The following is a 17,571-nucleotide window of genomic DNA, read 5'->3' as shown; positions in this document are numbered from 1 at the left end:
TAGTATTGTGCGAATTTCCCTGTTCACAGATTTTCTGAAAATAGTATTAGAAACTTATCAGGAGTCCGATGATATTAGCTAGCCTTTAAATGGTGATGAAGTTTCACAACTTGTGAGGACATAGATATTTACTATCCACCATTTACTACAACAACGGTAAAAGTGTCTACCAGATAGATATACAGTATGTCTTCAAATAAATAACCTAACTGATGTTATTCCCGGTAAGCACGATTGGATTTTTGGTGAGTTTATCAGATAATTTAAACCCAAGCAAGCCCCAGTTTATCCACCTTAACTCCGTATTATATTATAAATGTTTCTATCGAACGTTTTAAAATGTAATTGTGAAAACTGTAATTCATTACGTACATTACATAAATATTTGAGGCTGTAGGCCTAACACTTGATTGTACCCGGTCAAAATACATAAACTGCAAAGAACACAAGTAACTTTTTTCTTACAATGTAAATTGAAAACGACGTGGATTTTAGCCCTCTTTCTTTCATTATTGTCTGCCTCCACTTCAAACTCGGGTATCGCCGCAGTGATCGAGTGACTGGGAGAACTTCGCCCACCGAGCACAGAATAACATAGAGATGTCAATGCCTACCGCAATGCATTGGCTCTCTGAAGCCAAGTTTCGCGCGCTTCGCCATGTTGGCATTCCCAGCAGTGCTAGTTAATTCCTATCCGAGTCACGTTAATTCCTATCAGTGTCTGTCATTTTAAAAGATTTCCGTAACATGATTTCATTGGTTAATGTATCCAACGCAGTACAAAAGTGCCTTAGTCATAATGATAAGCACGGGACAGTCCAGAACACTGTTTTAATCGCAGTACCGGTAGTTTAAAATACGGAAATATGAGTTCAAATAGCCTGTTATTATATCAGATTTTATTTAGCTGAAACGAATTGCTGATTTGCAAGGTGCAACCAAATCCACACACAGTATCATACGGTACACAATAAAAATATACACAGTCTGTAGGCCTATAAATAAAATAATACACGGTCAATAGTAAAGATATCCTGGAAGAGAAGTGAATAGGCCTTATTATTATAGAATTTTTGAGCCAAGTAAATCATATGAAAAATAGAGAAATATTTTTATATTAGTACACTTGATGAAATGAATTAATTCATCTCAAGGATTATTTTGTAATGTAATGAAATAACCATACCCTAAATAACTACATAGCTATATGGACTTCAAGTGAGATAAAATAAGGTACATACAACGCCCACAAATATTACACTTTCAGTGACATTCACATTAAATAAAATAATGTGCACATGACTAGGCGTAATATTTTACTAGTCAGAACACACAAACATTCTAATTAAATATATTTTAGTATGTGTGTTGCATACCAGTAGACAAAGAATTCATTTTTTCCCTATTGTCCAGAAAACAATACCAGTTTGGTAAAATGTTGGCGAATTTGAGAGGGTTACATTTGATCATTGTAGTTTCTAGAAAAGTGATGAAACCTTATGGTCAAATATCTGTTGGCAATTGCTTCAATTAGCAACGGGAAATGATTAGTTCCAAGTTCCTGGTCAAGAAAATGGCTCTTAACATCCTCAAAAATGTCAGTTCCTACGCACTCCTGTAACACTTTACAAACCAGATGCTTGACCTTAAATGAACTCTAAGCAGAAGGAACTTTAACATCCCTAATACTCATACTTTGCCTGAATGCAATTTCACAAAATTTACAAATTTTTCAAACATCTCGTGATGGTTTCACTAAACCACCCTATCTTTGACTGAAATAAGGCCATTTAACTTATCCCTTATGTCTATAAGGATGCTGAGACATTCTAGACACAGAATCTTACTTTCTCAACTATCGACTACAAACACTGCAATGTACTCAGAGATGTCCCATGTCATGCCATTGTAGTTTGTCTGTCCAGCTAATATAATATAGTCATGATACAGAAGGCAATGTTGAAGAGATGTTTGGAATAATACCTCTGAAGAATACTCTAGCATTCTTGCTTTAGGGAGTGGTGCATTTATCACATCCTCAGGAGACTTGTTCTAAGGGGTCAAAATACTGATTTTGTCCAGTGGGAGAGCGTTGCCATTTCTGGGTTCATGTAACTCAGAACTAGTTAACCCTCAAACACACGCGTACAGGGTGGAATCCACCTCAGGTCATTTCATTTCCTAGTGTAATGTACAAAAATCTTTTCTGTGCTCTCCCCGCTCTTGTACCTTTCTGGATGGATCCCCCCCAGATGGAGTCATTCTTACATAATCCATCTTAAAATCTACAATTAATACAATCATTCATATTTTACAATACAATGATATGTGGGGTGGAAAGCTCCCCCACGCGTGTGTCTGCGTCCTAAGATCTGGCGCGTGTGCTTGAGGGTTAATGTTTTCTTCAATGCAGCAGTGAATTGCCTAGCAGTGGGGTTATTATTATGTCCATCCTGAGATCTAATGTAACTAAACAGTCTCTCAAGATGTTCTTGACTTACTTCATACAAAGGAAAATACTTCAGTGGAAAGTTTTCTGATGAGTCCCCAACAAAGAAATTGTACATTGAAATGGTGCTCTCAATACCAATTATAAACCCCAAAAATCCTGTCTTTCTGGTGGATAAGTACATGCGCTTGTCACTGAATCCCTCCTGCAGCTTCATAATTTACTGTTTGGCCCTCAAAAGGAAATATTTGATTTCAGAAATATTCTGTAAATTCAGAGCTTTCTTAAAGTATATACTCCTAGAGTTTAGAACATCAAAGAGAATGTTTAAATATCTGCATAAATTCTGCTGTAGCCTCATAACCCCGGAAACCTTCAATGTGTTTACTTGAACAACACAGTAGAGCATCACAAACAGACTGACTTAAAACTTGTGCAGCTAATTTGACCTTCATTTTCATTTTCCTATAATGTTTGTGTGAATTCCTGACTTTGTTCCCTAGATGCATACCTTCCTTTTGTTGCAACTCGTTTAACATCTCAATAAAATTCCACTCTATTACCTCACCTGACCCATTACGTAAGTATTTCTTATCATCTAAAGTATTCCTAACCAATTTCAACATGTGGCAAGTATCCTGAAAGAAATAAACTGGCTGTTTGGTAACTGGGTGGAGGAAATGAGTAGGCATGTTATTTACATCTAAGTTACAACCCAGGTTTTCAGCTGAAGCAATATTTGCTGAAGCACCATCACAAGTCAATGAAGTCACTGTCACACCAGAATCATGCAGCAATATCAAACACTGTTCTGTAAGAGCACTTATTTGTGCAGCTTTTATGCCATGCACAAAAAAGTACCCTAAAGAAATCTTCCAGGAATTATTCACAAATACTAAGTGAAAAACTGAGGCTTCTGGAGCTAAAGGTGCTTTGTCATCTACATTATTAATCCCAACATTTACAGACCCATGAAATTTATTGCCATCCCATTCAAATGTTCCCTTATAGCCACGGAATCAAATAAAAGTGCACAAATCTTAATGTCTGTGTATGATTTAAGTACCTGAAAAGCTTCAGCACAGAACCCAGGATTAGCATCTACACTTTGATACCATCGAGATAATGTTATAGTGTGTGGAAGACAAGTGTCAAAAGTGTTTCTCACAAATGAATATGCCTTTGGAGAAAGAAAATGAAGAGTAATGGCAAATGCTTTTAACTTATCATCATACAGATTTTGCACTTTGTTACATGGAGCCTTATCTTGTCGTCGTTTATACCTGAGGTATCTGACAAAGCACTTAACATTTCAGAGTACTCATTATCTATCAGAGCCTTCCTTTTAAGGCTATCTACAACAGTACTTAGTTCAGCCATCTTTTTCTTCTTTCGCCTCTTTTTCTGGTGCATTAATTTTATTTTATTTCAGTACGCAATTTCTTTGCTTTTCAAATGATCTCTTCGAGCACTAAAATACGTTTCTGCACTTTTATTACAGATAGATTTTTCCATAACAGGTACTTCCTGGACTGCTGTAGAGGAGTCTAATGAAGGCATTTCCACAGTCTTTATGATTTTAAGGACCCTCCTCTCCTGTAAAATAAATTTAAGAAATAGTAGGCTTACTCTATAAATATGTACATCGACATATTTCTCACATCAAACGACTAAAATGAAAAGAAACTAACCTTTGATTTTATTTGTAGGTACTTTGGGAAAGCAGCAAACACAGATGGCACAGCTCATTCCCTCAGCCTTACGACACACAATGAAGTACGATCAAAATCACTTTCCACTCTATTACCTCGCCTGACCCATTACGTAAGTATTTCTTGTCACTTAAAGTATTCCTAACCAATTTCAACATGTGGCAAGCATCCTGAAAGGAATAAACTGGCAGTTTGGTAACTGGGTGGAGGAAATTAGTAACAATGTTATTTACATCTAAGTTACAACCCAAGTTTTCAGCTGAAGCAATATTTGTTGCAGCACCATCAAAAGTCAATGAACTCACTGTCACACCAGAATCATGCAGCAATGTAAAAATGCTTATCTTATCCATTTTTTCTGTCGTTCATTATCTTTAGGAAAACTGTAAATGATAAAGGGGCTCCTAAACCTATACCGCATGTGCAAGCGGAAAACAATTCGGCACTGAATATTCGCAAAAACATATTGCTTACCTGTGAAAAGTTATCCCTGGTATTTTCTTTGAAGCTCTGTTTGCAAATCCTTACGCTACACAGACGGTATTTTGAAATCATAACACAAACTTCCTTTATTTACTTCACACGTGGTGCACTGCTCACTTACTTACACTAACTGGTCTCCAATGTTTTGGTACAAACAATATGGCGGCCGCTTGTGTCCACTGACTTCAACTCAGACGGCACATTGCCATCTATATGTTATCTCAATGACTTCGCCCAACCTTCACGGTCTGTGACGTCACTATGCTTGAATAGCATGCGCTCAACGCCTACCTGCCAGCCAGCTTACAGTGCTGTGTGCCCGCGTGACGAACTGTCGAACGCGGCCTCTTCTGCTCTAGGGAATCCTTCATTTTGGGTTCCATTCACAGAGGGGTCGGAATTTCAAACTTCAATGCTTAGTTACGATTCTTATCTCATCTTCATCATAAGAATTCATAACAGTTAGAGCCCCATCCGCACAGACTCGGAGGTCGTCTGTACGGCGTCAACTCGGAAGAACTGCAGCAAGCTTCGTCGGAGGCCACACGCTATTATTGTTCTTATTTACCTCTTAGAGATCTTAATATCTAAAAATCCTTTCACATCCCTTCGCTACCGCGGAAGAGAAGTAAAATGCCCAAATTGATCTTGTTTTCTTTTTTTCATATTGTTTCGTTCAAAATTTTTGCGTTGGCAAGTGAATGGTTCACTCTGTCAGACAGCGAACGTTTTTATATAACAATATATTATCTTCCACCCGTGGCGTCACACACATGCCTATTCACAGAACTGATGAGTGGAAATTATACCAGAATGTGCTGTGTAGTTTTTGAATAACTGTGAAACATCCAGACAAACACTCTGCCAGAAAGCCCAATCCAGTATGATGTGAATTTCATCCAATAGTAGCTCGTTCCTGATTCAATGAAAACATTAAGTGAAGCTTGCTTGTATGAGTGTAGATGACTGAGTACGGGTACGTGTAGGATGTTAATTCTTAAACAGTTCTTTCTTACCGGTTAGATTACTACTAATCGAAAATAATTACGGTATTGGAGTGCAGTATGTATCGGTATCCTCGCCAGGATTACTTGCTTCGAGAACTGGAAAAAATCCAAAGAAAAGCAGCACGATTTAGCCTAGGTGAATTCCGATAAAAGATAGTGGTACGAAAATGTCCCCAACTTTGGGCTGGGACGACTTGAGAGTAAAGGGACGAGTTGCTCGACTTAGCAATATGTTCCGAGCTGTCAGTGGAGAGATGGCGTGGAATGATATTTGTAGACGAATTATTTTGAATGGTGTTCTTAAAAGTAGGAAACATGATGTGAAGATAACGATGGAGTTCAAGAGGACTAATAATTTTTTTATCGGAAGGGGAGTTGGAGATTGGAATAATTTACCAAGGGAGAGGTTCAATAAATATCCAACTTCCTTGAAATTATTTAAGAAAAGCCTAAATAAACAACTAACAGTGATTGGTAGGTTGATTGACTGAATGATTGATTGATCGATATATCGCAAATCAGTATAAAAATGTTTATTGCTAATTACCTGTTGCTGATAATCACGCCTTATGCTGTCGCGGACTTTTATGTAAATTTCTTCAAGAGCTACAAAAATCTCACATTCGTTTTTTTTTCAGTCACTACTGATCTGCATTTAGGGCAGTCGCCCAGGTGGCAGATTCATTATCTGTTGTTTTCCTAGCCTTTTCTTAAATGATCGCAAAGAAACTGGAAAATTATTGAACATCTCCCTTGGTAAGTTATTCCAATCCCTAACTCCCCTTCCTATAAACGAATATTTGCCCCAATTTGTCCTCTTGAATTCCAACTTTATCTTCATATTGTGATCTTTCCTACTTTTAAAGACACCACTCAAACTTATTCGTCTACTGATGTCCTCCCATGCCATCTCTCCACTGACAGCTCGGAACATACCACTTATTCGACCACCCCTTTCTCCCAAGTCTTCCCAGCCCAAACTTTGCAATATTTTTGTAACGCTACTCTTTTGTCGGAAATCGCCCAGAACAAATCGAGCTGCATTTCTTTGGATTTTCTCCAGTTCTTGAATCAAGTAATCCTGGTGAGGGTCCCATACACTGGAACCATACTCTAGTTGGGGTCTTACCAGAGACTTATATGCCCTCTCCTTTACATCTTTACTACAACCCCTAAATACCCTCATAACCATGTGCAGAGATCTGTAACCTTTATTAACAATCATATTTATGTGATTACCCCAATGAAGGTATTATATTAACACCTAGGTAATTACAATGATCCCCAAGAGGAACTTTCACCCCATCAACGCAGTAATTAAACCTGAGAGGACTTTTCCTATTTGTGGAACTCACAACCTGACTTTTAACCCCGTTTATCATCATACCATTGCCCACCGCCCATCTCACAACACCATAGCCTATGTTGTCGTATCCATGATCATTTGGAAAGGTTTTTAGGTTTTAAAGGGTCCAAATACGCCATTCAATCGACTTCCTGCACTTGTGCTTACATAGCTCCTCCCCACTTAAGCTAGTATATTTAAATATAGCATATAATATCTTGAAGGAACGAGCTCTCCAAAGATTTGATTATCGAAATGTTCGAAACCCACTATTGACAGTCGTAAAGGTGATTTGCCGTGGTTTTCCAATTTCACACGAGACGAATGATGGTCCATTACCATCAATGTTCCAATGTTTGGGCTGCAAAGACTTAGCAGAAAGAAGACGAGCTGCTCGTCTAAGTGGTATGGTCCGAGCTGTCAGTGGAGAGATGGCGTGGAATGACATTAGTGGACGAATAAGTTTGAGTAGTGTCTTTAAAAGTAGGAAAGATGACAATGTGAATACAAAGTTCGAATTCAAGAAGACAAATTAGGGCAAATATTCGTTTATAGGAAGGGAGTTAGGGATTAGAACAACTTACCAACGGAGATGTTCAATAAATAACCAATTTCTTTGAAATCATTTAAGAAAGTCAAGGAAAACTACAGATAGGGAATCTGCCACCTGGGCAACTATCCTAAATGCAGATCAGGATTGATTGATTGATTGATTGATTGATTAATTGATTGATTGATTGATTGATTGATTGATTGATTGATTGATTGATTGATTGATTGATTGATTGATTGATTGATTGATTGATTGATTGATTGATTGATTGATTGATTGATTGATTGATTGATTGATTGATTGATTGATTGATTGATTGATTGATTGATTGATTGATTGATTGATTGATTGATGACACACACAGTTGTTTCGTTCACAATCCTGGCCCTTTCCTATACCATAGTTAATAGAGGCTGTTTGCCCACTAATAATAATAATAATAACAATAATAATAATAATAATAATAATAAAATTATATATCCTTTGCACGGGGTATTGCGTTATTTTTATTTTTGACAAATATGAGGAACTTTCTCTTCAAACTCGGCGTATCTCTGGATAGTTCCTCGTTGGGAGTTTTGTTCTCTGCAGACCCCTTTGCCTACAGCCGGACGAAGTAGCGAGTATTGGGGTCGTTGTCTACCAAATTTGAAGTTACTCTTTACGAGAAAGGGGTGAATTAGATCCGTTTACTATTTCTGTAGATATCATATCCTAGATATCATGGAATCCCCTTATAGTAGGCTAGCATACATTAGTAGACGGTAACTTTTTTTGGGCATTGGCGTTTAAATTCAGATAAGATAACAGCCACCATCATGAATATTGTAGACTTGGCATGATGGTTACGTATCCCAGAATACGTCACCTCCCATCAAGCAATACCATATAGCGATCGATTTTGTGTCGTAATACCTTCTGCTGTGCGATTTTTCCTGGATATCTATGCTGTTTGTTATACCAGGGTAGCATAAGTTAATAGACGGTAATATGTACTATTCGTTTAGCATATTTTGGGCTGTTAAATCAAACATTTTAGAAATACTAATACCACTAGTGAACCTCTTCGTGACATAATGTTCAAATACAAGCAGTGGGTATCAACAATTAGGAGACCAGGATATGTAAAGAGGTGACGCCCAATTAATTTCCTAACATACTGGGCGGTTACAATTAAACTTTCAATGCTTAATCAACGTTAGACAGGAAACTATTTGCAGCACGGGTACCAAACTCGGTAGGAATAATGTCCCCATTATAGGCTACTCGCTTTACATGCTTCACCGTATGGTCCCTGAAAGGAAGGGTTTATCAGGAGAACGTCGAACATGTGCCGATCTGAGGAGAAGCATATCAAGCATGAATTATTACCGGGTGGAAGGGGTGTTACGTTTCTTCGGCGGCGTTCCTCCATAAAACCTACCGGAGCAATAAAAAACCTGCAGATGGGGGTGCTAGAATACACGCACGGTATCCACGTGTCGTAAGAGGCGACTAAAAGTGGAACTTGGGGCTCTCAGTTTCAGAGCGCGGGTGTGCAACTACGGTTTCCGTAGCTCAGTTTGGCATTGTTTCCACTTACTTGTGTCAGGCTTCTCACTTCCATCCTTCCTACCTGACAAACCTTATTAAACACTTTCCTCTTCCGACACCAAAGTTGTTAAGTTTTCAGGGTTTAGGGAGTCTCGTTTCCACAACCTTTGTGGAGTTTCTCCTTTTTCGCTGATGCCTTTATTCTTCGAAGGTCGGGCATCTTACCCATTCTCTGTTATTAAAGTTAATAGAGGCTGTTTGCCCAATAATAATAATAATAATAATAATAATAATGACGTGCGGCCTCCAGAAGCGCCTGGTGCAGGTCGATCGTGATGGCGCCCTATAGGTGACCTGCGAGTCTGCAGATAGCACACTGTATACATTTAATTCCAATGATGAATGCCGCACAAACGCCCAACACCGAACCAGAAGAGGTCCCCGGTTCGTGGATCAAAATCGAGGTTGCCCGTGGCAAAAATGCATCAGAATGTTATCGACGATTACGTGAAGCCTGTGGCGAGAATGCATTACCGTACAGGGCGGTTACAAGATGGGTCAAGGCGTTTCGTGCGGTTCAGAAAGAGACTGTGTATTTGCACCGCAGAGGTCAGCCTTCAGTTCCTCAAGATCAGATGGACATCGTGATTGGCCTCGTTTCCGTAGACTATCCATGGTCTGTCCGGAAATTATCCGTAGAAGGTTGGTCTCAGTCAACAAAGGGTGTGGCACATACTGACGAAATGTCTTCATTCCTTTGCGTTTCACATCGACTTATCTACGTACAGAAACGCCACTGGCATGTTCTGGCTGGCATCCATCTGGACAGATGCAGCAACAAAGTAGACGCATTTCTGCAGCATATTGTCGCCACTGATGAGACGTGGCCACGACCGTACGAGCCTGAAAAATGCGTCAATCGAAAGAATGGCGTCACACAGGTTCACCAAGTCCACAGAAATTTTGACGAGAATGCAGTCGGGAGAGACCTATGCTGATTGCGACATACGACTACAAGGGTGTTATTCTTACGCATGCTGTGCCTGAGGGACAAACCGTCAACTACTCTTGCCGATGTCTGGAGCGACATCTGCATCCGGTTACGCGGCGCAAGCGTCAACGTTTATTGGGAGAAGATCGCCCTATTTTTTTGCATGACAACGCCATTGTGAAATTGACCTGCTTCTGAAGATGAAGGAACACCTCCGATGCCGCCGATTTCCTGACGTGGCATATGTACTCCACGCAATAGTGTGCTCCGTTGCTGTTGCCAACATAGAACGCATTGTTAACGGTCCCCAACGGTTTTCCGACATATGTCAAAGGGTAATAGACTTTGAGGGTGACTACATTGAAAGAAGGTAATGAAATTGTACTTCTTAGTTCATTACATGTTTCATTCTATCAATACTGCCAATACTTTATTTACATCCCTCGTATAATATTTGACAACACATTCAGACGTATCATGGAATTTCCTACACATAGCTTCTCTTTCCCATGTCGCTGGCAGTGTTCATATTTTCATGTTCATGCAATCAGTCAGATTTAAGATGGAGACGGTTAACCCAATGGCTCCTGTGGGGGTTTTCTTACCTGTTCACCTGTCGGGCGCGTCCCAGGTGGCGGATAGAGGGGCCCTCCGGACTTGTCTGGAGGGCCTGAGGGAAATAAAATACATTCTCGCGGACCAAAAGCAGGTATTGAAAGAAAACGTCTTGAGGCATTGTGATTGTTACTAGCCCAAATCAAGGTTGGAAGTGGAGGCCTCGCCCACACATGCTAGAGAGGCATACATGGTTCCTCCACATAGGTGATACGGTGGTTCATGTGAAGTGGGGCTGGTGACTGAGGTGATGGCTCACTGCGGGGTGCTAGAACCAACACATCACTTTGCTCTACGTAACATGGAGGAGCCGCGGATTGTGAAAGGGGCGACCCCAACCTAAGGGAAAAGTTATGGCTGTGAACTCGGTCATGATAAAGCCAAGTGGAGACCACGTGTGTAGGCCTGCTGAAGGGGGAACAAACCTGGCTAGGTTCGGGCCAAGGGCGGACCGCTGGATGGACGACTGATGGCCTGGTCTCTGCTACGGAGAGCCTGAGTTGCGGGCTGTATGCCTCACCACGGATGGTGAAAACGACGCTCAGGACGGTAGAAGGTGCAAATACCCTGTGATTGATTGAAAAATGTGTGCTTATAAAGAACCAATTTAAAAAACTTCGACATCAAGGGAAGCCACGGAAGCCCCAGTAGAGCAGATCCGGGAGCAAGCCCAGGATGAGAAATTGAGACAGAAGTCCCAATTAGACAAGCTGTCGCAGACTCAAAACAAGAAATGGCAACAGAAGCTCCAGTAGAGCAGACTGCTACCAAAAACAAACAAGGAACGTCCGTAGAGACAGAACTGAAGATTTCTGCATCGAAAATCAACAGATTTCATATCGACAGACCACCTCGAAACAGTGCATATTACAAGGAAAGGAAGAGAGCGAGGAAGCAAGCCAAAATAGCAGCTGAAAATTGAACCCAGAAGAATCCAGGGAATAGGGATCGGCGAGAGGTTATCCCTCCGACAACGCCCAAAAGGCCAAGGTAGGGGGATAGTACACCATCAAGTTCGGCTACAAAACCACCCGCCAAGAAAAAGAAAGAAGGGACGGGCATGTCCTTGTCGGAAAGACTAACTTCAATCAAGGTAACAATAATATCTAAAATGTTTCCAGACGGGAAACTGTAGGAGGAAGACGTGAAGGAACTTTAATCTCCTATGATAGCGCAAATGAAATCGCTGTCGGATTGATGCCTTCCAGGCTTTCTGGAGTCTCCAAGGCTGGAAAATGGAGCAATGGTACTGATCTGTGCAAATCCAGAATTTTAAAGCCCTCTGGATTAGACAGTGGCCAATTGCAAGCCTTGGAAAGGTGAGAATTTGGAGGTGGCAGAAGCCAAGTAGGTGCTGAATACTGCAAAGGCCATCACCAAGTTTCCTCCTCCATATGACAAGATGATGTGCTTGTCAGGATACATCAGCATGACGCCAAACTTCAGACGAAATAGTGGAGAGTGCTGAATGCAGCAACTACTGATGATAGAGGAAGGACAATTGTTTTGGCCCTTAATGAAAGGGATTTTGAAGAGCTCAAGAAGAGAGGCCTTAAGGCCAAGCTCGGACTTGGGCAGATCAAATTTCAAGTAATTAAGGGAAAAACAATACCTAGCGTTGGCAAGGATGGTACTGAAAATTCTACAGGCCAACCTACAACATAAAAAATCAGCTGTGGCCTATTTCGTCACGAAGTTCAAGCCCAAGGCTATCCGTGCGGCTCTTATAAGAGCCATGGGTAGATAAGTGCAGAGTAGTAGGACTGGCGGAATATGGAGGTAAGCTAATGTACGATACTACATCGAATATGCCTAGAACATGTTTACTTGTGAGCAGAAAATTAAAATGCCTTCTGTTGCAGGTACATAGTTCAAAGGACTTAATGGCGGCCGAGATAAAACTTGGAAATTGAGAAGGTCCCAGAGAAATGACCATAGGCTCTTCATACCTCTCATATGACACAACTAATCTGCCCCCATCAGAAAAATTTGAGAACTTAATTTCCAACGCAAAGGGGAAAGGTGAAAACCTAGTCCTTGGAGCAGATACAAATACACACCACACGGCATGGGGCAGCACGAACTGGAATGAAAGAGGTGATTCTTTACTAGAGTTTATTATTGGAACTGAGTTGACGATACTAAACCTAGGAAACAAGCCTATATTTATAAAAAGTCGTAGGAAAGTAATAGACATTACACTGAGCACTACGCATATTGCAAACTTTATTAAAGACTGGAAGGTTCTAGAGGAACCATCGTTGGCAGACCACTAGCACATCCAGTTTGCAATAGTGGCGAGACTATGTGGGATTGAGATGTACAGAGACCCAAAAAGAACTAACTGGGATAGGTAGAGAGAAGTTGCAGGGAAGGCTGTACAAAAAATTCCAACTAACGTCAGAAGACACAAAGAATTGGATGAGGCAGTGAAACTATTAGAAGAGGCCATTATAGACTCATTCCATGACAACTGTCTTCTCAAAGAAAAGAGAAACACCAAAAAATAAGGTGGTGGAACAACAAACTAGCCAAAATGAAAAAGGAAGTTAGGATGTTATATAGAATATCATCTATAAATGGTATATGGGACGTATAGCACAGGAAACTCACTGAGTATAACCTAGTGATACGGAAAGCAAAAAGAAAATCTTGGCGACTTTTCTGTGAGAAAGTGGAATCACACACCGAAAAAGCAAGGCTCCAGGAGGTTCTTAAAGCAACCTATATAAATCAGGTAGGGACACAGGAGAAACCAGATGGGTCGTTTACTCAGAAGTTGAAGTACACGCTGGAGATACTAATGGCATGTCACTTTCCTGAGGCTGAGAAGGTGACATAAGAAGAAACGGTTGGAACAGAGACCGGAGCTCGAAGAGCAGACTGGAACTGTGCCAACAGAATAATAAAACACAACCATGTAAAATGGGCAATTGACATGATTCACCCTATAAATGCTCCGGGGCCAGATGAGATACTTCCGTTAATCCTACAGGGAGGACGGGAGATACTCGTCAATGCCCTGACGGACCTCTTCAGAGCTAGTCTAGCTTTAGGGTACGTGCCGAAGTCATGGTCTGAAGCTAAAGCAGTATTCATACCTAAGCCTGGAAGGGCAAACTATGCCCAGGCCAAAGCATACAGACCATTATGTCTAACCTCCTTCATGCTGAAAGCAATGGAGAAATTCTGGATAAATATATCGGAAGAACGGTGTAACTGAACTCAACGTTACATGAAAATCATCTTACATACAGACCTGGAAGATCCACTGAAGGAGCACTCCACCAGTTGGTTTGTATGCTAGAGGAAATACTAGAATATAAAGAAATTGCACTGGCGGTATTTCTAGATATAGAAGGAGCCTTCAGCAATACAACCTATGACTCTATGATCAAAGCATTGGAAAAGAGGAAGGTGAGTAAAACTGTCTTCAAATGGATTAAATCCATATTAGACGGAAGGAAGATAAAAGACACCCTGTTTGAAGAAACGCTGACGGTTAGGGCCACCCGAGGCTGTGCACAATGAGGAGTTCTTTCGCCTCCGCTGTGGAACCTCGTGGTGAACAAAATCATAACTATGCTCAACGAACAGGGTTTCTATACTCAAGGATACGCAGATGACCTGGTGATTGAGGTGCGAGGTATGGTGGTGAGTGTTATCCAAGAACTCATGCAAAGATCACTCAACCTTGTGGAGAACTGGTGTCGGGATGAACAACTGTCAGTCAACCCGAACAAGATAACTCTGGTCCCTTTTACAAGAAGGAGAAAATTAGAGGTAAAGAGATGACTGAAGCTCTTTGGGCAAGATATATATATGGAAGAAGAGGTACTGCATCTAGGTGTAGTGTAAGATAAAAATCTAAACTGGGATCCACATATAGAAAGGAATATAGTCCGGGCCAAGAACTTGCTGTATGCATGTAAAACAGCCGTTGGGAAGACGTGGGGCCTAAGACCATCAATGATGATGTGGATCTACACAACGATCATTAGACCGTTGATGGCCTATGCTGCAATCATCTGGTGACAGAAAGTAAGTCAAGGAAAAGTCGGCAGTAGATTGGATAGCCTACAGAGTATGGCATGCATAGCCATAACTGGGGCTATGAGAACTACGCCGACAGACGCCTTGAATAATTTACTAGACCTCCCATCACTATGCAGTTTCATAAAAGAACAGGCTAGAATGTGTTCATATAGATTAGCACAATCAGAGTGCTCGAATGCACAAAGACCCAATCTAGGACACTGAAAAATTAACAGAGTAATAACAGAGGAAATTCTACACATGCCTTCTGATCATATGATACCAAAGTACAACTCTGAAAAACCTTTTGAGACCCAGATAAAAAAGAAGACTTTGATAGCATGAAATGGAATACTGAAAAGAAGATATAGTGTGGTAGACTGATGGTTCGAAGACTGTGGATGGTACAGGATGAGGGATCAACTGGGGAAGACCTGAGAGATCAATCCAGATGAGCCTGGGCATACACACTACCGTCTTTCAAGCTGAAATGTTAGCTATCACATGTCTTGAAGAAAATCTGAAAATTAACTGTAGGAATAAGAACATTTTCATTTTTACGGACAGCCAAGCGGCCATTAAGGCACTAGAGGCAGTCCTTATAATATCCAGAATTGTCTGGTATTGCCACCCACTTCTCCTGAAGCTCTCAAAATACAACATTGTCAAATCAATATGGGTACCAGGGCATGCAGGTATAGACGGAAATGAAAAGGCAGGTAAACTGACCAGGAAAGGGGCAGAAACCCATTTTGTAGGCCCAGAACCTGTATGCGGGATTTCCTATGGACAAGCCCTACACTACATAGGAAAATGGCTACAAAAGAAACAAATGGAAAAATGGAAAAATTCTCCAGGATGCAAGCTTGCGAAGGAACTGATAAAATGACCAAACCGAAAGCATAATAAAGAACTGTTGAAACTCAGCAGAGAAAATATTAGATGGGTAGTAGGAGTGTTGACAGGACACTTCCATCTGAAAAAACACCTACATAGAATTGGAGTAATGAGAGACAACATATGTATTAAAAGCAATGAAGCAGAGGAATCAGCTGAACACATACTTTTCGAATGTGAGGCGCTAGGTAAAATCAGACTCTCCACTCTAGGACTACCAGGTGAACAGAGAGAAAAATCCAAGAAGACCCTATAAGAACAACCTGCAGCCTTGTGAAGGGAGCATGTATATCCAGGTGGGAATGAAGGAAAAAGATGGTAGCAAAAGATCTTAGAGGTCGACGCTAATTAGGAAGTAATATTTAGGAGCCCCATGAAGAAAAGAAGCAGAAGAAGAACCCAATGGCTGTCAAGATCCGATGTAAGCCGATGGTCTGTGAATCGTAAATGAGCCACGATCCGATGAGATCCGATGATGTAAAGGCCGGTATTCAAATACCGTTTGTTCAGGTTTAACACAACAGATGACTCGCGTATGCATGTTGGCTGATCCGTGGTATCTCTAACTACAAGCAAATTTCATTTTCAATCTGACAAAAATAATATATTATTGTTATTTTTTATTTCTTTGAGACGCTGGCACGCGCTGGCCATGTCATGTGCGCCACCAACCTTGCGCGGCAAGTTCGTTTGACGCCTTTATCGTATTTTTGAGTTTTATACTGCGAATTTAAGTAGGGTAAGATGGTAAAATATCATTCAAAACACTTGTGTTAAAAATACATTTAGGCTATGTTGTTAGGAAGCGACAGTGATATATCTTCTAATGATAAAAAATCGAGAGAGACAGTATCAGGTCAGGTGACGGATATTAGGCCTAATGGTGTTATCCCTCCTATTACCACTACTACCACTATTAATACTTTCGAAAGTGAAGATGACAATGGCATTAATGTTAACTAGCGAAATGCAAGTCACCGTGACGACGAAACTAACCTCAGTTTTAAATTTCAAAAACTGTTATCTTTTGGACATTTTAAATTTAGAGATTTAAAACATTTAACATTAAAATACAACAAAGTTTAGTGATTCTAACTATGACATTAACATGTATGTGAAATAATTATTACTATACCAAATACTAATTCAGATTTGCAAAATTAATTACAGAAAGTGGAAATTAATAATTACATAAAGACATAAGCGCCAACAAAGTAAATAACAGGATATAAGCACAGATATATCATGAATCGTCAAAAAATATCATCTATATAGCTTCAAACCGAGGCGAGTACAATATTTTAAGATCTTACGTTTTACCTTAATTTAGGTTGGCAGTTTTAGCAGAACTACAGCATATAGCTTGGCAGGAAAAGGGTTAAGTAGCGGAAGTTAAATTTGAACCACTCTGTGCTTCACTCGATGCAAAATTTATTCACCGATAAAAGCGGTAAAGAAACATTTTGATGTGATTTTGAGATACGGAATCTCAAAGGATGATAGATTCTGGTTAAGGAAATACAGTATCGATAGCCTGTTTATTTTAAGAATTTCAGCACTAATGTCACTTGAAGGTGAAATTACGTCGAAATTCATAGAAGATAACGCATCTGAATTTTTATTCCGGCCTTACATGTGTTAGATGGAAGAGAAAACAAGAATCACGCAACATTATCGTAATACCTATCGGGTTTCATATTCCGTTAATATATTTATGGTTACTGCATGACGACGTTTACTGTCTGGCCCGTGGCCTCGTTTTAAATGTTCTAAATGGGGTCGAGTGCTTATTACGATCCCATTGTCCGTGTAACATGAAATAAAATAAAACTTTCAGTTAAATTATCAGAAGCCTCCGTGACTCAGAATGGGAGTGCGTCGGCCTCTCACCGCTGGATACCGTGGTTCAAATCCCGGTCACTCCTCGTGAGATTTGCACTGGACAATGCCG

The 17,571-nt window shown here is 40.4% G+C and overlaps 1 long non-coding RNA gene across 1 annotated transcript in view; it reads right to left on the bottom strand.

Moving 5' to 3' along the window:
- Positions 1 to 4,775, bottom strand: part of LOC137498619 (uncharacterized) — a 292,912-nt gene extending 288,137 nt beyond the window's left edge. Inside the window, exon 1 of the long non-coding RNA XR_011017874.1 lies at positions 4,636 to 4,775. This is a non-coding gene — a long non-coding RNA (uncharacterized lncRNA). The remainder of the gene's footprint in view (positions 1 to 4,635) is intronic.
- Between the last annotated feature and the right edge of the window lie 12,796 nt (positions 4,776 to 17,571).

The sequence above is a fragment of the Anabrus simplex genome, chromosome 2 (assembly GCF_040414725.1).
Source record: "Anabrus simplex isolate iqAnaSimp1 chromosome 2, ASM4041472v1, whole genome shotgun sequence".
Taxonomy (NCBI): domain Eukaryota; kingdom Metazoa; phylum Arthropoda; class Insecta; order Orthoptera; family Tettigoniidae; genus Anabrus; species Anabrus simplex.
This window is presented reverse-complemented; position numbering and strand designations above follow the sequence as displayed.